Source organism: Petaurus breviceps, unplaced genomic scaffold (assembly GCF_028583685.1).
Source record: "Petaurus breviceps papuanus isolate PSGF00001 unplaced genomic scaffold, PetGlider_PUasm1.0 103, whole genome shotgun sequence".
Taxonomy (NCBI): Eukaryota; Metazoa; Chordata; class Mammalia; order Diprotodontia; family Petauridae; genus Petaurus; species Petaurus breviceps.
This window is the reverse complement of record NW_027185588.1, coordinates 6,987,877-6,992,406: the sequence shown is the minus strand read 5'-3', so window position 1 is coordinate 6,992,406 and position 4,530 is coordinate 6,987,877. Positions and strand designations below refer to the sequence as shown.

General features: G+C 56.1%; 1 protein-coding gene across 1 annotated transcript in view; it reads right to left on the bottom strand.

Annotated features, from left to right (window-relative positions):
* Nucleotides 1–2,654: 2,654 nt before the first annotated feature.
* CCDC124 (coiled-coil domain containing 124) overlaps nucleotides 2,655–4,530 on the bottom strand; it is a 32,645-nt gene continuing 30,769 nt past the window's right edge. Inside the window, exon 5 of the mRNA XM_069105368.1 lies at nucleotides 2,655–4,530. This exon is cut by the window's right edge and continues 573 nt beyond it. The gene's annotated coding sequence lies outside the window, so the exon portion shown is untranslated.

Sequence of the window (4,530 nt, the reverse complement as noted above, 5' to 3'; positions counted from 1 at the left end):
CACGCCCCGCCCCCCCCTCCAGGGCTCCATTGCCATTTGCGGGTGTAGGGGGGGTTAGCTTCCATTCCAATTATTGGCTCCCATAAGAGCATGTTGAAAGCATAGCAACGTTTAAAATATGGGCTTTGGTTTCGTGGAGAAGCTCGGGGTCCTCTAGGCTACCTCTTGCCCTCCATCCACTCGGCTGTCGAAATTCTACAGATCCCGGGGACGTTCCACTGGAGACTTCCCTCCGAGTGGACCTCAACGGTCCTAACTTTAGTCTCCTGTCCCCATTGCCCCCACCCCAGTCCGCACCCCGGTCCTCGCGCAGCCGTTGCAGGGGGGAGGGGGGGAGGGGAGGGCGGCGGAGGGCCCTTCGCCTCAGTCCTGGCTGCATCTTCTGCGGAGCTCTCCGCCCTTCCCCCCGACACCTGCGGGTCCGCGCACGAAGGAGGGGAAGCCCCGGCTCTTGAGCCCTGAGCCCTTGCGCAGGCGCGGAGCGCGCCTGGCTTCCCCCGAGCAGCTGAACAGCCGCCCCCGCAGCCTGTCAGCCGAGGCTCCCGGTCGTCATGGCAACGGGCAGCCCCGCCGGGATGTACCGGGGTGGGGAAATCTCATAAGAAAAGAGCGAGAGCCCCCCGCCCCTCCCCCATACCCCTTTTTAGTTCCCTCCGTCTTCTTTCAGCAAATCAATAATTCATCCGTGCTCCGGTTTAAGCCAGTTCCCCTACCAGCCCCCTCGAGACAGACTGCAGAGGGGGTATGGGGGGTGGGGGGATTCCCCGGCCCGGGGGCGGCGCATGCGCGTGGGCCCGGGGATTCCGCGCGGAGGATGCCGCAGTGCGGGGGGTGGGGAGGGACTCCTCATGGTGCTAGTGCCGCGGAGGCCCCCCTCACGTTTGCAAGGGCGCCCCCAAAGTCTCTTCCCTCTCCAGACATCCCCCGACGCACGTGTACGGCCGCGAATCTCCATGTCTCACCCTCCTGCGAGGCTGGGCCCCCGTGGAGCAGCCCCGTGTCTCCTCCTGCTCCATGCCTGGGCCTCTCCCTCACGTCTCCTCTATCCCTGGGCCACCCGCCCGTGTCCCCTCCTCCGTCCCTCCAGCCTCGTGTCTCCCTCCCCCTTTCCTTCCTGCATCCCTGTGCTTCCCGGGGAGGTCTCTCCTCTCTGCCCCCACTACAGTCCCTGCTACCCCTTCCCATCTTCGCGTGTCCCCCTCCGCCATGGCTCCCCTTCCTTTGTCCCTGGATCTCCCCCTCCTCTCTGTCTCCCCTCTCCCCGTTGGCCCTCGGAGCCCCGCAGTCCCCTCCACGTCACCGCAGTCCCTCCCCACCCCTCCCCCTCCCCGGCAGGCCCCGCAAGAAGGGAAGCCCCGGCTCGTGAGCTGAGCGCCTGGCGCAGGCGCCCTGCGAGCCTGGCTTTCCCCGACTTCAGCCGCCCCCGCTAGCCGGCCGAGGCGGCCCATCGTCATGGCAACGGGCAGGCCTGCAGAGACGAAAGGGGGTTACCTAGCCTTCCCTTAAGCTCACTTCACAGCACCCCCACCCCACCCGCAGGGATCAATAATTCATCGTTGCTCCGGTTTGAGCCGGTTTCCCTAGCCGCCTTAGCAGCCGGACTGCAGAGGGGGTGTGTGTGGGGATTCCCCCGTACGGGGCGGCGCATGCGCAGCAGCCGGGGATTCCGCTCGAGGATGCCGCAGTGCGCGGGGAGGGGGCAGGGCGCCTCGTGCTGCTGCTGCTGCTACAAACCTCTATCGCTTCCTAGGACTTCCCCGAAGGCTTTCCAGTCCCCCACCCCCACCATGCGGTTAGGGTTGGAGAGAAGGCCTTGAGTCCAATTAATATTTCATTGTATCCTCACAATAGCCTGGGGTGGTAGATATTATTATTATCCGTTTTACAGATTAGGAAACAGAGGCGGAAATAAAGTGACTTGCCCAGGGTCACACGATGTTTGCGGCAGAACTTGAAGTCAGATCTTGATTATAGGTCCAGAACTCTATCCACTGAACTACCTAGCTGTCTCCCAGTGGACTGCCACCATTTGTTGCGTGCCTGCCAAGGCACCTGGGATTACAGAGGCAGCGAGTGAAATGTCTGCCCTCCTAGGGGAGTAGGTTAAGAGAAGGAAAAGGATAAGCATTTATACAGCATCTGTTATGTGCTTTTTACAAATATTACCTCATTTGATCCTCACAAATCTGAGACATAGGTGCTATTATGGTCCCCATTTTACAGGTGAGGAAACTGAGGCAAACAGGCTAAGCAGTGCCCAAGGACACAACCAATGTGTCTGAGATAACATCTGAGCGCTGGTCTTCCTGACGCCAGAACCACCCGCTGGCTGCCTCTGAAAAGGCCTTGTGCCCAGTATCCAGAGGGATTCACTAACTCATAAAATATTAGAACTGGAAGGGGCTCTCATCCAGACATGAGGTCATCCTCACCAGAGGGCCCCTTTCCCTCTCACAGGCTGTAAAATCACCTACTTAGTCCATATGTTAGGCTGTGTCTACGTTGCTCTCCCCATGGGAGGGGAATTGCCTTGCCTGAAATTTGATGCTCAGACCAGGGCTCTTGCAGAAACAGCCATCTGCCTCTTTCTGGAGTTCAACTGTTATGCAACAGGTCAAAATGGGACACAGATAACCAGACACCTACACAAGGTATAGCGACACAGGTTTGGGACCCACTTGTTTATTTAATGAGTGGATTGCACACTGAGCATCAGGGACCTGTGTGTGCAGGGACCTGTTTTGGGATACAAAGGGAGGGGAAGACAGAGAAGGATGGACGACTCTTCATTGTGAGCCCTGGGGGAGCTCCCAAACTAGCTGGGGGAAAGATGGGGCACATATAATAACTACAACAGCAAAGAGAATGGGATAAAGATCTCAAGAAGGGCAGAGACGCGAGGCTGGGGATCTAGTTTACTGCTTTCTGGGGAGTGGGGTAATTGGAGAAATTCCTAGGCGTGGGCCTTGCAGAATGGATAGGATTTCAGCATGGAAGGGACAAGAAGTATTCTGGGTGTGGAAAATAGGTTTCCTTACTAAAAAAAAAAATATATTTTTTTACTCCTCCTCTTGCTGCTTCCCCTGGGTACCCTCTGGTCCCTCTCTCAGCCCGGGGAGCAGAAAGTTTGCTCTAAATTCCCTGGTTCTTTCAGGGTTAACCTTCCAAACAGCTTAGGCCCTTCCTAGGGTGAGCCAAAAAGGAATGTCTCTTGATACCAAGCAGGGTAGGCTTCAGCCTTGTCCTTCAGTGGTGTTCAGTCGTCTGCAATTTAAAACCAAAAAGACCAACTTTTTTATACCTCTGGTGAGGGGGAGGGGAGAATAGGTGAGATGGAACCTGAGGGCTTTGCAGAGTGGTCACCCCAGGTCCCTAGTGGACTTCTTCTGCCATTGCTGGAGGTGACCTTGCAAGAAGGGTGAGACTCTGATGCCCTTAAAAACTCCCAAAGTGCAAATGCTTTGTAGAGGCAGCAGCCATAGACTCCTACAGCCCCAAACACACACCCCAAGCTTTTGAGAAAGGAGGAAGCCCTTGGTGGGAACAGGTTGGTATTCAGAGTGCAGGAGGGAGGTCCTGGCATTAGCTAGGTCCAAACCAGAACAGGAAAACTCTAGGTGGGGGCTATCCCTTGCCAAGTGGTGGCTACTGGACTGTGCCCAGGACCATGCCCCTTAGGTTTTGGTGGGGAGATGGGAGGTGGAAGGGGAAGGCAGACAGTAAGCCCTGTACTGCCAAGACCTGGGAATCTTGGACCATCACTGGGGAGTGGGGGTGGGAGTAGGATTTCAGTCTCTGGCTACTGATATTGGAGTGGGAATTAAGCAAAGTTAAGTTAAAATCACTCGTTATGAAGAAAAAATTAAATTAAAATCCCCCCTCCCCCAATCTTTTATTGGCTAGAATAGCTCAGATCTGTTGCCCATAACTCCCAGTGGCAGTAAGTGAGCCCCACAGTGAAGGCAGTTATCTAGCTCCTTGGAGGCCAGCTTCACCTGTTACTGAGCCTGCTCACTAGGAACTAGGCACATGAGTAAAGTTGGCAGAAACCCTGTGGAGAGTGAATGACCAGAGTGAAGGGGACGTGGGCTATGCTGGTAGCTGGTTCATCCAACTAGCCTGGAGGGGCTTCAGGGAGGAGGAGGTGCCCAGCTACACAGCTGTGGGGTTACTACTCAGCTCTCCTGAGCAATTACAAGCAAGAGGGGAGGGGAAGGCCAGTGATGCATGCCTAAGTCTCCCTCCACTCCTTCAGAAGGAAGTTCAAAGGTCAGTGGGGAGAGGGAGAACTAGCATCTAGACCTCAGTTCTGGTAGAGGCCCTGATCACCTGGGAGAGACTCAACCTCCCAGGTGAAAAGAGGAAGAGGGCCTTTTCCTTGCCAAAGGCCTGAGAAATTGATGTTGAGCTGTGGGACCCTTCAGATGAAAGCTAAAGCCATGTATTCCCACCCCCAAAATAAATGGGGGGTGGAGGTGAGGTGAGAGGGTGAGAGAGAGAGAGAGAGAGAGAGAGAGAGAGAGAGAGAGA